At 44.6% G+C, this 20,217-nt stretch overlaps 1 long non-coding RNA gene across 1 annotated transcript in view; it reads left to right on the plus strand.

The window, feature by feature from the left end:
- LOC145722320 (uncharacterized) overlaps positions 1-14,508 on the plus strand; it is a 61,606-nt gene extending 47,098 nt beyond the window's left edge. The window contains exon 3 of the long non-coding RNA XR_014146487.1: positions 13,470-14,508. This is a non-coding gene — a long non-coding RNA (uncharacterized LOC145722320). The remainder of the gene's footprint in view (positions 1-13,469) is intronic.
- The last annotated feature ends 5,709 nt before the right edge of the window (positions 14,509-20,217 follow it).

Here is a 20,217-nt window from a genome sequence, read left to right on the forward strand (position 1 = left end):
CAGCTCTGCAAATGACCCAACATACTTCTAGTAAATTACTTTTCTGCTTAGACCAATCAGAACATATCAAGTTTCTTTTTTAAAAAATTTTATTTTTTTTAAAGATTTTATTTATTTGACAGAGAGAGAGAGAGAACACAAGCAGGGGGAGGGGCAGAGGGAGAGGGAGAAGCAGGCTCTTTGCCGAGCAGGGAGCCTGCTGCGGGACTCCATCCCAGGACCCTGGGATCGTGACCTGAGCCGAAGGCAGATGCTTAACTGACTGAGCCACCCAGGCTCCCCTCAAGTTTCAAATAGGAGAAAAGAAATCACCCTAGACCTTTCAATTGGGGGAATTGAATAGCAGGAGTTTCATACAGGGTGATGGAAAAAGCTGGAAAGCCAAACAAGGAATGGTGAGTCAGCCCAAAGATTAGCAGTTGCAGGACGCTGTTGTTACCTCTAGAACTGGGGTCCAGATGGGAGGAAGTATGTTTTCAGATCCCACAGGCTGGGGCTGACCCGAGGGAGCTTGAATCATGCCTGGCCTGTTTGGTGCCTTAGGCAAAGCAAGAAAGGAAAAATACTGCTTCTCCCCTGGTCCCTACTGCCAGGCTGCCACCATGCACCACTGGCAGAATCTACCCAGAGGCCAGCTGCAAGGGGCCCTTGTTGTTCCCCAAAATACAGAACAGAGCAAGGGAAAGGCAGCAAATGCGTATGAGAGGCGACACACACATGACCAGCCCATGGAGTTTGTCTCTATTGCTTTCATATGAGAACATTGCTGATGAGATGCTAAAGAGAATGTGTGTACATGAAATACAAAAATACACTGGAAGTCAAAATCTACAGGGAAGGTATTGCTTAGGTCAAGGGATATTTCAGCAGAGAAACAATAGGTACAGAGAGTCATTACAAACTACTCAGAAATGCTAGCAGCCATGTCTGTTTATTTCATTGTCTCCTGCTCTTGGGCTGTTGGCTCTTTCTCTTTCAGCCTGGAACCCTGGGGCAGTCATTATCTTTTGTGACAGCATTCCAGGAATAACCAATGCCCTTTCCAAACTTCCAAATTTCCAGTCTTTTCTAGACTTCTCTTAGCTGCTTGACTCTGAGGTTTTTGTCTCGCTAACTGGTTGGAGTGATATAGCTTGTGAGGATGAATTAAGTCATTAGGGCACCAGGGTGGGGGGTGGGGTGCTAGACACTTGGCAGAGGAGGGACCCAGAGTTGGGAGAAGCCCCAAACACTTTTTTGTGATTTCGCTCAGAGCTTCCCCCATCTCGCGGAGGAGATGGGAAGGGCCAGCCCTCAAGTAGAAGAATCCATTCCTGTGGTTTATGATCCTGGGATCTCAGCTTCTAGAGTTTTCCTTGCTTTGCTCTAACCCTGAATCAAAATTAGGGACTGAGTTTTTTCATCTTGGTACCTCCAGTGCTTAACAGAGATCAATATAAGTGTGGTGAAGAAAAATATTGAATGAGAAAATAAGAGAATGAATGAATGAGTAACAGCCACTATGACAACCAAGGTGTATACTCCATTGTACAGCCATCTGAGATAAGTATCTACTAACTGATTGCCTTTTCGGTGTTTTTTCCTGTAGATAGGCATGTGTACCTCACTCTCTTTGCTGTTATGAGAAGGAAGATGATGGGGAACCCAGAAGCCCAGAAGCTTTAAACATGCAGAAATACAGGAAGATGGCTCTTTCTCTTTGCTACTCCAGAGAGATGGCTCAGTGGCTAAGAATGTGACTGTGTTGGCTTGAGCCTGTTTTTCTGTCTTTGACCTACATCTCCCCAGTCACACTACTGGCCAAGTCAGGCTGGTGTAGAGAATTTCCCTGAGGAGACCTGCAAGCTTATGTCTTTCTCTTTTTAAGTGGGGGGTTTCTATGATGGGGAGAGAATGGAGACTGTTACCCCCAGAAGCCAAACTCAATTTTCACTATGGTAAAGGAACATAAAAGCAAGGGGAGACCTTAGTTCACAAAGTCTGTCTGCTGTATATGACTTTCCATCATGAGGAAAGGGTTCCAATGACAAGAGGGTTCTAAAGCCCTGTAGCTTGGAAATGGAAATGGCTGGGTCTCTACCGATGGACTTCCCCTGCCTCCACCTACTTCTCCAAGAAAGCCTGCACACACACACACACACACACACACACACACACACACACACACACACACTGGTGTTCTCCTGCCAGCCCTGACACCTCCTTCCTGCTGTTAATTTATAACTCCTCTGCCCTGGTGTCTGTTTTGGCTGATGCTCAAGTGACTAGTCTCCCTTTGGAGATCTTTGGGAAACTCCAGGAAGCTGGAAAAGATCAGGATATGGAATTAACATCTGGTTGGATGAATAACGGGTACAGAGGGACACCTAGCAGCTTGCCAGAGACCAGGAACATATGCTCCTTAGGGGGCAAATGTCATCACATCTGGGTGGTCCATTTTCCTCTCAATAGAAGGTGAATGGACATGAGGTTGCCCTGATGTCCTGAAACCGGCTTTTTGAAAAAAACATTTTTTGACCAATATCCAGGTTCTCAACTTTAAAACTGGAAGCCCCTGAGCCAGAGTTGTAGGAGTAAGTAGGAATGTGAGAGCCACAAGGGATTCCTAGGAGCCCAGCTAGCTGGTCTCTCTTACTGGGGTCCTCTTATTAACCCCCAAGAAAATATTTGGATCACTTTCCACGGTGCAGTTCAGGTCCCATTAACAGGTTTAGGGCTGCCCCCTGGGCATCTAGACAGAAAGAAGATGCATATTTGGGGTAATTTTTTAAACACCAGAAATGTTTCTCTCTGCCTCTCACACTTGATGTGCAGGAGTGTGTATGTGTATGTTTGTTTCCCTCACTAGCATCTTTCTTTTGTTTTCCTTAAAGACTTTATTTTTAAGTAATTTCTACACTCAATGTGGGGCTTGAACTCACAGCCCTGAGATCAAGAGTCACATGCTCTACTGACTGAGCCAGCCAGGCGCCCCTCACTAGCACTTTTCTATTTCTCTTTCTTATTCTTTTCTGTTGCATCTCTCTGTCTGTGTCTCTCTAGTTCTGTCTCCTCCTGCCTCTGTCTCATTCTCTGATTTGGTCTCCTCTCTCTCCTTTTTGTTTTTTTCTGTTCAGTTTTCTCGGTCTTCCTCCTCTGCCTGAGTTTCATGTCCTTGTTGTACTGAGTTGAATAGTAACTACCCCCCATCCTGCCACCAAATTCATGTCCTACCGGGAACCTCAGAATGCAAGCTTATTTGGAAATAGGGTTGTTAGAGATGAAATGAGGTAAGTTAAAACGAGGCCACATGGGAGTAGGGTGGGCCCTTAATGCCATACGATGGTGTCCTGATATGAAGAGAAGAGATTCAGAAACAGACTCATCCAGGGAGCACCCATGTGATGACGGAGGCAAAGAGGCACATGAGGCAGCTCCAAGCTAAGGAACACCAAGGGCTGGCAATAACTAGAAGCCAGGAGGAGACAAGAAAGGATTCTTTCCTCGAGTCTTCAAAGAGAACATGGCCCTGCTGACATCTTGATTTCATATTTCTAGCCTCCAGGACTGTGGGAGAATATGTTGTTTTAAGCCATCCAGTTTGTGGTAATTTGTTACACCAGCCCCAGGAAATGAATACATTTATCACTAGGTTTCTGCATATTTCTCTTCCCTAGCCACAGCTCGTTTTTTCAGATACAAACCATTAACCTCATCCATCGCGTTTCTGGCATTAGATATCGGCTGGCTCTTTCTCTCTGAGGGCAAAGCTCACATCTGCTGGACTCACAGCTCAGCAACTGTGTGGGCTGCTTCCTTGCTCAGAAGTGTCAAGGTTTGTAAATATTTTATGAAAGGAACCTCCTTTTGACCTGATCCTCCCAAGTGAGTATGCCTTCTTCAAAAAGCACAGAGAGACTCAAGAATCTGGGTTTTAAATCTCCATGTGGCCTTGGGCAAGTCTCTTAACCTCTCTGTGCTCCAATGTCTTCACCAATAAAGTAAGGAAACACTTCTGTCTTGCCTGCCTCCAGAGAATGTTGTTAATGTGGAAAAATCTTCGAAGGTACAGAGAAGAATACAATGCAATTCTATAGCCCTCTATTATCCAGACTTAGGATGCTGGGATGAAAGTAAATATTTATTGAACATCCAGAAAGATTCAGGGACTTTTTTGGAATATTATTACATTGAATCTTCAAAGCAACCTACCAGATGGGTGATCCCCATTTTTAAGTGAGAAGAAAACGGACTCGGACAGAAGTGAAGAAATGTCACTTGCCTAAGAAATGATAAAGTTCCTAATTAAACTCAGACTTCCTGATATCCAATCAAGAGATTATTCTACTACATTACACTGTGACCCTCTTACATGTTGATTGACTGATTTTTTTAACGACAGACTTCCTTCATACCTTGTTATCTCAGGAGAAGTTACTAGCCCAATAGAGTCTGGTTCCTTTTATAAGATGAAATTTTTAGAAGTATGAATTTTAACAACATGCTCAGAAACCATAGAGGAGACATTTTGGTAGAGCAATTGATGACAACAGACAGGGGTCTATCAGGAGGTAAAGGGTTTGGGTATTTGTAAAATTGAATTTTAAGCAAACCTTTGGAGGGACATAGGAAAGACTGCATCCAGAAAGTAGGATTCAGAAGTCACAGTGGGCTAGAGAATGCGCAAATCTGGGCCCACACTTTGCAAGGGGTGGGAAGGTGGGGGGACAATTCGGAGATATAGAATTTTATCTGCACCTATGATATGTATGTGTATGTGTCAGGGAGAAAAAGAATTCCTTTTACGTCTTCTAAAAATGTACATGCTTCAGGGACGCCTGGGTGGCTCAGTCGGTTAAGCGTCTGCTTTCGGCTCAGGTCATGATCCCAGGGTCCTGGGATCGAGTCCTGCATCGGGATCCCTGCTCCGCGGGGAGCCTGCTTCTCCCTCTGCCTCTGTCTCTCTCTCTGTTTCTTGTGAATAAATAAATAAAATCTTTTAAAAAAAAATGTACATGCTTCAGAAATGACCACTTTCTTCCCTACTGATTTTCCCCACTTTCTATGCATCTTCCCACTTGCTGAGTCTCCCCTCTCCTTCCAGAGCAATAGGAACATCAACTCCTTCTTTGGGCATTTATCTGGCATCGGCCTCACTGCGGAGGGAGCAAACTCTTTTCCCTTCCTTCTCTAAGTCCCAGTTGTAGCTTTCATCTTCCCACCCCGAGTGTGATTAGGGTGAAGAAAAGCTCATAAAAAAGAAAATCAAAAGTTGGGTAATTACGGCCCGTAATTTGTTTATCTTTAAGAAGCCCATGTCGGAGGAGCATTACTCACTCTGAGGATCCCCGCATAGGCAGATGCATCATTTATACCGAAGTATATTATCTGCTGTGATATTTATGATGAAATGAGTTTGCCAGCCATCGTCTATCAGGTCATAAACATCTTACTCAAGCTTGAAAAATGGCTTTTAATACGGTCTTGTTGCAAGATTGGGATGGATGTGCAATGTGTGACTTTCCCACTTCTGCTCCCGGGAATGGGGGGTGCAGGGCTGTGTCCCAGGGTGGGGAGCCATGTTTGTTTGCCTCATTACACCCCCACCCCCTCATCCATCCAGTGAGATCATAGGTTCTTAAAAACAGAGTCCATATCTTACTCATCTTTGCATCCCCTGTGTCAGGCACATGGTTGTAAACAAATCAATAAAATGAAATAAAATGAACTGATTCACATGTGAGGATGTTTAGATTCTAGGTTCATAAACTCATGAATTCTTGGGGAAAAACAATAAATATTTAGCATCACTTGAGATTACTTATTTTTTTCATTCATTTATTCAATTATGTATTTGCTCATTCATTCAACAAATGCTCATCAAGAACTATTGTGTGCAAGATTCTGTACTAGGTGCTGTGTGGGCTAAAATGATGAATAAGACATGGCTTCTACTTTCAAGTAGCTTATGGTCTAGTATTGAAGGTAGGAGAGAAATAAATGGTAGAGAGAAGACAATAAAGCCATTAAAATGCTATTGCTGTTCTGAAGATGAACAGATCACCTCTAGCCGGAGGCACAGGCAGGAGTGAGTGTTTGAATAAGATCAGAATGAATGGTGTTTTTGTTTTTTGTTTGCAAGTAAAATAAATCAAAGCTAATCTAGCTTTAAGATGTTCACAGGGAGTAGGTTGTGATATTTTACAGAATCTAAGGAAGTACTCAACAAATAAGTCTCAGGCAGGGTGGGAATCAGAGATTCCCCAGGAGCCTCAATAGGGGAAAGTATGACCCTTCTCTTGAGAGTTTCACTGTCAATGTGATTCAGTGCCAAAGATTCTCTGTCTTTCTGGTCCAACCTTCAACTTCTGGGACATATAATATGATTAACCAAGCTGTGTGTCAGGAGTTCAGGCCTTAAACCAATTAGCTATGGCCAGAGGAACTATCCCTAGAAACATGGCTGCCAAGACCTGCTTTGGGCAGTGGAAACAGTTTCTAGAGAATAAGAGCTGGGCAGCCCCTCTGGCAAGGGGTTCCTATAGACGGGTAAGACTTGGAAGTCTCTGGACATGGGCAAGAAGGACATCTCAGGTATGGGGGTGTATAGGACTAAAAGCCTTCCCACTAGGACTCTCGGCTTTGGTTTCCATCTGTCCTTCTGGCCTCAGCTGTGGTCATTAATTCTCAATGCTTTCTTTCCAGATGGGTTTGTGTATGAGTGTATGCTCTTGTGGACCTGCGTGTGAGTGCAAGCGTAAGCATGCGAGACTGTGATTATGCATGAGTGTATGTGCATGTCTGGGCAGGGGTGTGTGCGTGTGCAACAGTGTGAGCGTGAGTGTGTGTGTGTGAGTATGGATATGTGGGCAGGCATGAGTGATTATGCTTTGGGCAGTAGGGTGGGGACATCACAATCAACAGCCCATCTGAAACTTCTCACTCCAAATGAGCTTCTTCTTGGCATAGCTTTTATGTGCCAGTGTGAGTGAGATGAGTCCCTTGTCCTCCACCTGAGAAAATTACTAAAAGACTAAATGCTCTCTTTTGTTAGAGCACACCTGGGGAGGCACACCTGTCCTGCAGCATGACCAGTTTCTTCACGCCCAAACCCACTGATTTCTTTCCCACAGAGGAACTCATTTCATCCTCTTGAACTTTCTCTATTTGCTCCTTATGATAATCCCTAGGCTGAATATAGCCATCTCCCTCTTTCTCACCTCCTTTCCAGACAAAATAACTGGTTCCATCCACTTCTGTGTGCTCCCTTTCCCAGCCCCTGAATGCTTGGGCTGCTCTACTCTTTGCACGTTGTGCTTCTCCACTTTCTTCTGGCTTCTCTTTATGCCCACGGGAAGCCCCATGTTTTCCCAATAGCTTAAGAAAGTGGACTTTGTTTCCTTCTCTTCACTGAGGATCAAATAGAGATGGCTACCTTTCCAGGGAGGGTCTGCGTGTCTCAGTAGAGAAGTCATTTGCAAAGCCTGGTGGGATGAGATAGCAGGCATGCGTAGTTGGAAAAAAACAATCCTGGATGTAGTTCCCGGCATGAAGAGTGGACCCTACCTTACCAACTGACACGAGGGAGAGAGTGCCGCATAGGTAGTCCACTGGACTTACGTTTATGTAGGAAATGTGGTGGTTTGACCAAATTCTGATGCTCCTCACAAACCCCCATTGTTACAATGAGAGAGAATAGGAATCTTGACCACCTCTCTATGCCTTTTATAAGAGAGCCACCTGGCTGGCTCTGCTGCTTCATTCCCCCACTGGAGAAAGCTGGTGCACGCATATCATGGCTATAGCCCGGCAGCACAGGCTCTGATTTATTTATTTTTATTATTTATTTTTTAAAGTATAATTGACATGCAATATCCTATTAGTTTCAGGTGTACATTGTGGCGACGTGATATTTTTATACACCTGATATTTTATCAGCCGCAGTTCATTTGTAAATTATTCACCTTTCAAGAGTCAGCCTTTGCTCAGGGCAGCCCATCATCACCACCATAAGGACTAAGTGAGGAACTGTAGTCTGAGGATCTTGCATAGTGCTTGGCATATAATAGGCATTTAATAGGTGAAAGCCAACTGGTCTTAGTAATTACAGCTAGAAAAGATAAATGGTAAATTCTCAGATAGGAGAGTTGGAGTTGGAGGTAAGGGGCCCTGTTGGGTGGCTACTATCCAGGAGAAAAGATGATGAGGGCAATAATGATTGGAATGGGGAAGAAGGCAGAGATTCAAGAACTGTTAGGAGGCCAAGTCTTCAGGACTTGCTGGTCAACTGGGTGTTGGAGGGAGGGAAAGAGAAGACCGAGGATGATATCCAAGATTTCCCTTAGCCAGCTGGGAAAATGATGCAGTGCAGTTAACAGAGAGAATGTTAGGGGGAGAAGGAGGCTTATGGGGGAATATAAAGCACTGAGTGTTGTACATGTTGAGGGTGCTTAGAGGACACCCAAGTGACGATGGACAGCCAGCAGGCAGTACACCCTGAGACTGAAACTAAGGAGGAGGTGAGGCTTGGGAGCATCACTTCTTCTGGGCCACACCCAAGCCCAGAAATTAGCGATGACTGTAAATGTGTCTCCTTGACCTCACTAGTCTTGTATCTTCCTTACTCTCTATTTGCATATTTAGCAGAGTAGCGCTATTGTGTAGAAAACCAAATTGCCTGGCCTGGATTCCTGCTCCCTCCATGATGTTTCCCTCTTTATGCTGCTCCCTCCTTTTGGAAGACCTTTCCAACTTTCTTCACCCAGTTAATTCTTACTCAGCCTTCAAGACTCAGCTCCAGGTTCGGGGAGCTTTTTAAATATTTAAATCAAATTCTACGAACAGCCCTCAGGATTCCCATAGTCCTCAAGGCAAATACACCAGCTGGTTTTGACAACTCACCTTGAGTCACATCAGCAGATGCCTGTGTGTCATTGGGTTTTCCTCTCCCTTTCCCTCCTTTCTTTCTCTTCCAGGCTTCTTTTCCTTTTGTGCCTGCAGTTTCACATGCTGCAGGGCTGAGTGGTGACTGCAAATCAAGAAGCTTCCCTCGCAGTGGGCTTCTGCCTCGAGGTGCCCCTATGCCACCCTTGTCCCGGGATTTCTCAGCCACTCCACTGTGATCTGCATTGGCTTATTGAAAGTCAATCACAAGTCAAAATGATAAACTCACGTGGGAGAGCATGGTTGTTTGGGCCCAGCAGCTCTGGAATCGATACCTTTAATTGTCGAACTTAAAGTGAAATAAAAATAGGAAGGAAGGAAGGAAGGGAGAGAGGGAGGGAGGGAAGAGGGAGAAAATAAGGAAATAAGGAAGGATTTATTGAGTTTCTACTGTGTACTAGACTTTTCCCAAAAAGCTATTGATCCATAGGTTCAGTCAAATTCCATTTATCACACATCTGCTCTGTTCCATATATACCAGACACTGTGGATATAGAGGTGAATAAGCGCTCACCCGAGCTTTAAAAAGCTTACAATCTAGGGGGACAGACAAGCACCTAATGAATGCACAATGAAGTGATTTTGATGTGCAAAGGCTGTAGAAACACAGAGAAGAGAACAGTTTTCTCTGGTTGGACAAAGGTGAGTCAGGGGAGACTGCACAAAGGCCTGATAGGTGTTCTTGAGCTGAGATGGGACCGAAGACTATCCTGAGCAGAGATCTGCAGACACAAACCCATGGGAGCTCACACAACGCCTGCATGTTTGGGGATTATTGAATACTTTGGCTCTGAGTGGCTCCTATTTTCCAGGGCCCAATAGTCTAGCTCCCTGAATATTTACTTCCTTTATTTGCTTTTAATAATTAAGCACTAAGGAAGTGGCTTTGTCAGTCTCACTCTCGGGGTTAATTAGATATTTCTAAACAACTTGCCAAATGCTTGCTTTTGTCGCAAGCTTCGCTCCCCCTTTCTCTCCCTTTCCCCAAACACTGATTTCTCTGGAGAGCTCTTGTTGGAGAACTGACTAGAGCTAATTATTCCAGATAATTAAGATCGCTAAGCAAAGCAATTTAATTCTTTCTATTTCTTTCTTTCTTTCTTTTTTTTTTTGAGAAATGTTAATGCCTGCATAGCATACCATCAATAAAACTCCTTTTAAAAGGTTAAGTTGGCCGAACACAATATTGAGTTGAGAATGACTAGGATCAAATGAAATCCAGTAAAGATATTTAGCAGAGTAATGAAGTTTATTCGGGACCAAATGGCTTTTCCTTATCAGAGTTTGCTTTTACTTGAGGCCATGTTGAAATGGGGAAGAACCAATCAGCCTAAGCCAATCGTGTGAAAAGAAGTTTGTTTTCCAGCACTCACCTTCTGTGTTTGTCCTGTATCACCATCCTCTGCCCTTTCCCCTTCTCCCTCCCAAGCATAAGGTCTTAGACTCTGGCTTTCCCCTTTTTCTCTTTCCCTTCCAAGACTGCAATTCACTCAGGTGTCCTACGCATTACGAATACGTGACAGGTCAGAACCCATGTGACGACTTTCAGAGGAGGATTGGAATGTATAGTATTGGAAAAACAACCTGAATGAGGTTGCCAACATTGAAACATTTGGAGATTTCACATAGATCCAGCTTCTAGAAGCCTGGCATTCCTGCACAGTAATAACTGACTGAACAAGCCAGTCGCTGTCCCCTTTAGACTAGGCATGTGGGCCCCGACTTGCCAACACCCACCCGTTTCTTATCTTCATGTATTGCCCCCCTCACTTGGCCCTGTGGGCATTCAGGTTTGAAATCCCCAATGGAAACTGCTCTTTTCTCTTTCTCCCTTCCCCATGGTACCCACACTAGCATTTTCTCTTTTCTCGGACAGATTTTAATTTTGTGATAGGATAACAATTTGATTAAACACATCCATTTATTGAGACTAAATGACTGATAGTCTGCTTAATCCCTCCAGGGATAATACATTTCCAAATAGTTTCACTTGGACCTCTCACTGTCAGGATTTGGGGTCATGTGCCAAAGGAAAGTGATGAATATTATGTGTAGTGTCTGAGGAGTATTGTGGATATAGCCAGGTTTTCCTGGGGTGTCTTCAGATACTTCCTCAGTTATAGTGTCCTTTAGTGGACAGAGCATGGGCTTTGTAGGCAAACAGATCCGGGTTCACATCTGGATCGTCACTTATCTCTAGCGACCTCCTGGTTTCTGAGCCTCGGTTTCCACATCTGGAAATAGAGCTTGTTAGGATTGTTGGAAGGTCCTTTTGAACCGGCTGATGTAAAGTGCCTGAAACATAGGAGCTGCCCAAGAAATGTTCCTTTTTCCACTGCTGCCTTTCCTTTCCTTTGGCCTGGGGATAGATATACTGAATGTGTCTGGATGACTACAGCATCACTGTCCGATTTTTTTTTTTTTTTCTGAGAGAGCATGAGGGACTGGGGAGAGGGGCACAGGGAGAGGGAGAGGGAGAGAGAGAATCCTCCAGCCGACTCCCCACTGAGTGTGGAGCAGGGCTCAATCTCATGACCCTGAGATCATGACTGGAGCTAAAATCGAGAGTCAGACACTTAACCAACTGAGTCACCCAAGTGCCCTTGTCTGATTTTTTATTTATAAAGTATTATATTTAAAATAAATGTCAGAAAACACATTCACCATTAGAAAAGCATGTACTTAAATTAATTGATTTAGTGATGCACATGCACAGCCATTGACCTAGCTAGAAACTACATGAAGCATAATTCACTCATTTATTCATGCTTTTATCAGTGTACCTATTTATTCAATAAACCTTAATTGGGTATGGTATTCAACAGTTTTTACTAGCTTATGATGTGGTTAGAAATAAACCCGAACTTCCATGACCTAAAACCAAACACTCATTTCTTCTTCATATTATGTACTGATCGCAGGTCAGCTCTGCTTGTGGTCCTGTTCCAAGATATGTTCTGGCTCCTGGGATCCAGGATGAAGGAGCGACCTCTGTCTGGGACACGCTGTTCTCATGGCAGAGGAGGGAAGGGAGAAGGTGAAATCATGTAATGCTCTTGAAGCTTCTTTTGGGAATTGGCTGTCACTTCCACTCACATCTTATTGGCTAAACGAGTCACATGATCATGCACGATGTCAAAGGGCTGGGAAACTACTCTTTCCTGTAGGAGAGCACTGCAGGGCATGAGTGGTAGGGAGGGATTGTTAATTCTCTTACGGAGAAGAGGGGAGAGGGATTGGGAAACTGTACTCAAAGTGCCGGGCATAACGAAATGGATATGTACTGTGTTCTCAAAGAACTCACAGCTCAGAGAGGAAGATGGACCTGGCAATCATTATTGTGAAATATGATTGATGGCTATAATACCTCACAATAAGCACTGATCTCGGTCATTTACATGTATTAAACAATTTAATTCTCCTACAACTTCTGAAGTAGAAACTGCTATTATCTCTACTGCATTTTTGAAGTGAGCAACAGCAATCAAGAAATTGAACTCAAGATCACATAGCAAGGGGCACCTGGCTGGCTCAGTCGGTGGAGCATGTGACTCTTGATCTTGGGGTTGAGAGTTCAAGCCCCACGTTGGATGTAGAGATTCTTAAAAATAATTTTAAAAAATCATTTCTTTCTTTCTTTCTTTCTTTCTTTCTTTCTTTCTTTCTTTCTTTCTTTCTTTCTTTCTTTCTTTCTTTCTTTCTCTCTTTCTTTCTTTTTCTTTCTTTCTTTCTTTCATCACATAAGCGATATGCTGCAGAGATTAGACTCAAGCCCGGGTCATCTGGCTCAGGTATCTGTTTCCTTGACCATGGTACTGGACTGTTGACCTGGGTGTGACAGTTGAGTGTCACAGAGGCTCTGGTGGTAGAGGCTGGAGGTGGGGAAGTGGTGACATTAGAGGAGACTCTCCTTAAAGACTGAGGAGGAGTTAGCCAGCTGGAGGAAAAGGCCCTCCTGATGGAGAGGAAAGAAGAGGCAGAGGTTCAGAGTGGAGCCATGTCTTGAGTGTGGCACCACGAGCACCACGGTGCTGCTGAAGCCAGGGGTTTGTGGCTGCAGAGTCAGAGAGGGGTCAGAGCCTGGGGTTGGCTTTTATTTTGAAGTCACTGGGGAGCCATTTAGGGTGGATTTGGGAGTATAGGATGGAAGTGGGGAGACTAATAGGAGACAATTGCAATACGCTCCTCTATCCCCTTCCCCAAAAGGGACTTCCTATTAGGAAATGACTTCTCCTATTTGCACGATCATTTTTTCCTAGCTGTCAGCCTCTGTCTCCCCGGGGCAGGGGCACCGAGTGTGGAGTGGGGGGCCGGGAGGGGCGCCCCGTGAGGGTCGAAGAGCCAGGCCATCTGACCTGCTCGCTGTCTTTTCTCCTGCATCACACTGTGCTGCCCTCCACAGGTCTGCAGACACACTGAGCATTTCTGTTTTCCCTCAGAAGCAGAATGTCGGCAGCTTTATTTTTCTCAAGGGTATCGCACTAAATGTTATTTATTGTTCTTACTCTGAATTCAGTGGTGTCTTTTTTTCTGTTTCCTTCTGACAGATGATTTGGTCTTGAACAATTAACAGACTGAAGGCTGTGTTCCATCTCCTCATGGGCTCCCGCCAGGCACCCTTGGGAGCACAGGAGGAGAAAAGCTTTCTTCTTGATCCTATTACTGCTACGCGGCATCGGGAAGGATTAATTAACCCACCAGGTTCTGCTTCATTACCAGGAAGAAGGAAAAGCCCATGACAGTAGAATTCAAACATGGAAGATACAAAGCGCCCGAGAGCACTTCTAAGACTCAGCTGGGCCGTGTGGTGCAGTGGCTGGGGGTTGGGGGAGTGACCTGGTGCAAGTTACAAACTCTCTCGGCCCTTGTGTATCATCCTCCGAATTTATACCTCAGCTCCACCAGATCGACTGTGTACTCTGACCTGAGCCCCAGAGAGGCCAATCAGCAACAGAAGCTTCTCGTCCCTCAGAAGCGCACTGTCTAGTAGGAATTGGGGAGCTGAATCATACCTACTTCCCCGGGTGGTGAGAATTCATTAAATGTGGTACCATGTGTGAAAGTGCTTTGTAATGAAGCTTTATGTAAATCTTGTTGTCAGTTCCACATCGATATTCAGACGTTCTAACAATTATTGCACAGTTATTGGGGCAGAGGACTATACTTGGAGCTAGTGGTTTTGTGAAAGAATTTGGAGACACTGGCTCTGCTGTGCAGGAAGGTCCAACAGTCACACACGTGAGATAGTTTAACAACAAATTCAGGGCCTTAAAGAAGTTTCATGTCACATGCTGGCCATGGCTGGTTGGCTGTGGCCATCTGCGTATCAGGCTGAAAGTATCATGGATTCTGAAGCTCTTTCTAGTCTAGTTTAAGAGGATATAGCAGATTAAGGGGTGCCTGGGTGGCTCAGTCGGTTAAGCATTTGACTCTTGGTTTTGGTTCAGGTTGTGATCTCAGGGTCATAAGATAGAGTCCCGCCCGGGGCTCTGTGCTCAGCGTGGAGTCTCCTCGAGATTCTCTCCCTCTCCCTTTGCCCCTCTCCCCACTCATGTGCTTGCTCTCTCTCTCTCTCAAAAAAAAATATATATAGGGTGCCTGGGTGGCTCAGTCGGTTAAGCGACTGCCTTCGACTCAGGTCATGATCCTGGAGTCCCGGGATCGAGTCCCGCATCGGGCTCCCTGCTCGGCAGGGAGTCTGCTTCTCCCTCTGACCCTCCTCCCTCTCATGCTCTCTGTCTCTCATTCTCTCTGTCTCAAATAAATAAATAAAATCTTTAAAAAAAAAATATATATATATATAAATAAAATATTTAAAAGGATATAGCAGATTATAAATGAATGCCATGGTCACAAGCTTGGCTCGTGATGATACACATACTAGGTATTTATAATGCTTGATACTAGGTAGCACACTGGATGATAAAAACAACTGTTAACAATAATTTAGCAGAAGTTGGCACCTGTGTGGGCTTGTGTGGTTAGCAAATGATGTAGAAGAATTTAATTGAAAGTTGAGCTTGGCCTTGAATTATGGGTAGAATTTCAGTGGGGAGAGAGGAAGACTATTTCAGTGAAGGGTTGCAAAATGCAGATCGCCCAAGAGGAGAGAGTGGATGGCACAGTACAGAGAACCCTGAACAGAGTCAGGACCTGATTCAAAGCCTCGGTCTCCTGGAGGTGAGCCATGTGGCTTGTGGTGCTGTTGCCCTTATGGTCTCAGAGTTTTCATATATACAATTATACAGCTCTACCTGATGTTCTTAAACATTCTTTTCAATTCTGCCAAACAGTGCATCTGTGGGCTAGATGAGCCTTTACCAAATTGTACTTCATGGAACGATGGTTCCATTAGCTGCTCTGTGAAAAATGAGTTTTATCATCAAATAATTTGGGGGAAATTCTGAATTCTATAGACTGTTGATTCCTATTCCTCTCCTTCCGTTCTTTCTTGAATCAACTTCAACTAGTCCTTAGAGTTGGGTTTGGCTTTTATTATAATTGTTATTATGATGGTAGTAAAGATGGGAAAAGGTGTACTCCACAGACATTTCAAAGTATAAATCAACAGAACTTGGTGATTAATTGCACGTAGGTAATGAAGGAAAGAGTCAAAGCAAAGAAGACAAATGTCTCAATTTAGAATATGGTTAAAGTATGCCAAGGGAGTATTGATTGAAAAAGAGAAGTTGAGCCAGGTTTGGGGACATGGAACAGAGTTGGGGGAGGGAGAGGACCATCCTGCAGGCCAGGCGCTTCATGGATTTCATAGAAGAGATGCATCTAGATTACTCATAGCCATGGACGTTTGTTGCAAATGTATAAGAAAGGGTGCAGGGGCGCCTGGGTGGCTCAGTCATTAAGCGTCTGCCTTCGGCTCAGGTCATGATCCCAGGGTCCTGGGATCGAGCCCCACATCGGGCTCCCTGCTCCACGGGAAGCCTGCTTCTCCCTCTCCTGCTCTCCCTGCTTGTGTTCCCTCTCTCGCTGTGTCTCTCTCTGTCAAATAAATAAATAAAATCTTAAAAAAAAAAAGGAAAGGGTGCAGAAGATGAGGTTATTACCTCAGCAGCTACACAGTGTTTGGGTCTAAAGGGACCAACCATCTTGATTTGTCCACATAAGACTTTCAGTTCAAAACTGGGCAAGTCTTAGGCAAAGAGAATTGGTTACTCAATTAGGGTATTAGTTCCCTCACTCTAGGGTGGATAGCTGGATTCATCATCAAAGGACAATTTATTTGTTGCTAGCAATTTTTGCTGAGGAAGGATTCAAGAGAGGGATAGAGAGGGAAGAGGAGAAATAAGATGAGCAGAGAAAGAAAGAGGGGAAAAGGGAGGGAGGAGAGAGAGGAAGAGGGAGAATGGGTTGTCATGACCAGGCTTTCTGACCCCACCCAGTACATTAGTAGACTCATTATTGCAGCTAAAAGGGTAAAGCATGTAAACAGCTCATACATTTACTTTAACACAAATGCTTCCAGCTTCCCACACAGGACTCTACCGGAAGGTGCAGGAGATTTAAGGGACCTATCACTTCAGATAGCTCTTTGACTTCCAACCACCGACGTGCATTTTGCAATGTCAATGTCATTTCACAGAGAGGGAAGTTCAGCCGGAGTGTCTGAAGCCCAGGCCAGCCTGACCGCAGAAGGAGGCATCAAGGCTGGAAGTTGGGAGACCCAGGTCCTAGCTTCTTCTCTTCTATGTTGCATTGTGTGATCACGAGCAAGTGGCTTAACTTCTATGGATTTTGTTCTTCCAGCCTTTCACAGGATGCAGTGACCCACTCTCTTTTTGCTGGGAGGAGCTAAGAAAGAAATTACCTAGCCCAGGGAGAAGAGGGCTGGTGCAGGCCCACTCCAGCCTGGTGTCACAAATACAAACACTGCATGGTTTAGTCTCCCTTATTGGTTACTTGGGACTTCAATCTCCCTGGGCTCTCAAAAGCCAACAGGAGCCACACAGCTAACTTCAGAGGTTATGATTTGATATAACCAGTGTGTATATAAGAGGAGGCCCCCAGGGTCTCCCCAGACTGCAAGCGAGTCAGAGCTCAGCCCTGGGAGAGTCCAGTTGGAGATGAAATGAACTTTGGCATTCAAGCCTTATCCTCAAAGGCAGGCTGGGACTTGGAGCACAAGGTGAAGGTGGAGGTGGCAGGTCAGTCCTAGGCGAAAATCATGCAGTACACGAAACCTGCCCTCAGAGCCAGATCCCACATCTGGGCAAGCGAGTGATAAGAACTGGAAGTTATAGTCCCCAGAAGAATATGTTAAAGGGGATCAGAGCTTTATCAGAGGAATGTCTGGGAAGTAGAGGTGGAATAGCTGGGAGCTGCCAAAAGTACAGGAATAGGAACCGGGGCCTGGAGGCAACGTGCCACAGGCAGTGTTGCAGGCAACCAGCGCTGCACACAACTCCATGAGTTGCAGCTGAAAAGCTGGAATATACATTTGGAAGGTGAAGTCCAAGGTTACATCTTTCTCTCGGAGTCCTACCCTTTGGACCCAAGACTGTAATGAGGTATAATTACCGCTAGGTGGCGTTGCACGAATGCTTTTTTTTATCCCCCTGCTCATGAAAGAATTGCGCTCTGGATTTGTCTCCGAGCTCAGTCTTACACAAGCAACTGACTTCATCCCTGCCCCGAGCATCTACAGAACAGCTTTGGCACCCACGAGTGCCCACTGCACGGGAGGGCAGGTGTGCCTGTGTGTGTTTTGCGCGTGTGTGGAGGTGCATATGTGACCATCGATGTGTGCTTTTACTTCAATGTCAGTGACCAGCAAATGAGGCAGCAGGGACACTCTGGCAGCAACTGACCGCTTGGGACCACACTCTGTGAAAATGGATTGCCTCTGTCTTCTCTGCTTGATCTTCGCTGGGGAAAAAGATTTCAGGGCGTGCTCCTCGGCAGCCCTCTTCAGAACAAACACATTTGCATAGAAGACACTGAGTCTTCCGGTTGGCAAAGGCCACCTGGTTCCTTTGCCCTAGACAGACTGGACTCCTTTCCACCGTCACTTCTTTTCCTCTGCACTAGGGTTCTGTGGCTGGTGAAGGCTGCTTCTTGTCCTGCTCTGCTCTCCTGGGGTATTAGCCACACTGTTCATCAACTTCGTGCCTCTGTATAGGATTTCTACCAGCTTCCTATCCCCTGGGGAGCACCCAGGGGCCAAAGGAACAAAACCAGCCTTTCTCCATGTATCCAGGGTGCACTAGGGCTCACCTTGGGGGCAGGGGAGGAGGGTTACACATTTTTGTTAATAAGTCACATCAAAGATAATGTGTTGTCCCAAAGAAAAATGCCATAGGGCGAAAGAAACATTTAAAACTGCAGCAGAATAAATTCCATTTTGGCCTCGGTGGTCATCCTGTCAGCAATTTTGCTCAATCTTCTGTTGGTTGGAGTCTCAAACTGAGTGCCAGGGGAAGAATTTCACACGCACGCCTTGAATTTCTACCTCACGTGAGGCACTGGGCTAAGGGCCACAGGAGAGACCCAGCTGGTAAAACTCAGTCATCGCTTTGCAGTAGATTTTACCCAATTAGAGATTTGCTAGCTCCCCCAACCCCCCACACACGCACGCTGTGCTGGATGGCACACGTGTCCAACACACTCCCGTGAGCGGGCCCAGGTCGGGCACAGCTCCTTCCTGTGTGGGCTCAAATGCACACCTTTCCTTCCCTGTGTGAAAAAAAGCGTAACAGAAGAGTGAGTGATCCTGCAGGAATACTACTGAATCTGCTCCATTTTGCACATTCACAAAATTTGAGGCTATTTAGTCTAATAGATGAAAATGGTACATAAATAACTAGCATAGGAGTGAGGGAAGAAACAACACCTAGTGAATTCTGGGCTTAGGAGAGGGAGAAATTGCAGCCAACTGGGAGTAGGAAGGCAGGCACTAGGTAGGCACCATCATTTTTGATGGATGGATAAAGTTTTTTTAAGGTTTTTTTTTTTCAGCTTTATTGCAGTATAATTGACAAATAAAAATCGTATTGTACAAATAAAATCATAACATTGATATTTAAAGTGATGATCTGAGATGTGTATGCATTGTGAAAAGATCCCCACCATCTAGCTAATTAATATATCCATCACCTCACATATTTATCATTTTTTTAAGTTTTTTATTTATTCATTTTAGAGAGAGAGAGACAGAGACAGAGAGTGAGCAAGAGCACGAGCAGGGGGGAGGGCCAGAGGGAGAGCTAGGAGCAGACTCCCCACTGAGCAAGGAAGCCAGATGCGGGGCTCCATCCCAGGACCCTGGGATCATGACCAGAGCCAAAATCAAGAGCTGGATACTTAACCGACTGAGCCACCCAGGTGCCCCTATTTATCATTCTAATTTTTATTTATTTATTTATTTTTGGTGAGAACATTTAATTTCTACTCTGTTAGCAAATTTAAATAACATAATCCAGGTAGTCAACTCTAGTCATGTTTTACATTAGATCCTCAGACCTGATTCTTCTTATGGTGAAAGTTTGTGTTCTTTTACCAACCTTTCCCTATTTTCCCCACCCCCTGCCCCTGGCACATTTCTATTCTCTGTTTCTGTGAGTTTTAGCTTGACTTTTTTTTTTTTTTTTTTTTTGGTTCCACAAATAAGTGATACCAAGCAGTATTTGTCTCTCTGTCTGGCTTATTTCACTTAGCATTATGCCCTCAAGATCATCCATGTTGTCACAAATGGCAGAATTTCCTTCCTTTTATGGCTGAATCATATTTCATTGTATCTATCGCATTTTCTCCATCCATTCATCCATTGTCCAACACTTGAATTGTTGCCGTGTTTTGGCCGTTGCAAACAAGGCTGCAATAAACAATGGGGTGTAGCTAAATGAGGTAGCAAGTTCCTTTCCTTTGTGTGTACCCAGAAGTAGAAGTGCCGGATCATATGCTAGTTCTATTTTTAATTTTTTGAGGAACCTCTATAACGGTTTTCATAGTAGTTGCACCAATTTACATTCCCATCAACAGTGCAAAATTATTTTCTTTTCTCCACATCCTTGCCAACACTTAACTCTTATGTTTTGTATGATAGCATTCTAACAGATGTCAGGGGATATCTCATTGTGGTTTTGATTTGCATTTCCCTGATGAGCACCTTTTCATGTATCGGTTGGCCATCTGTATGTCTTCTTTGGAAAAATGTCTGTTCAGTTTCTCTGCCCATATTTTGATGCCTTTTTTCCCCCTATAGAGTTATATGAGTTCTTTACATATTTTGGATATTAACCACTTATTGGACTTATGGTTTATAAATACTTTCTCCCATTT

Source organism: Leptonychotes weddellii, chromosome 6 (genome assembly GCF_054177405.1).
Source record: "Leptonychotes weddellii isolate Sample4059 chromosome 6, ASM5417740v2, whole genome shotgun sequence".
NCBI lineage: Eukaryota > Metazoa > Chordata > Mammalia > Carnivora > Phocidae > Leptonychotes > Leptonychotes weddellii.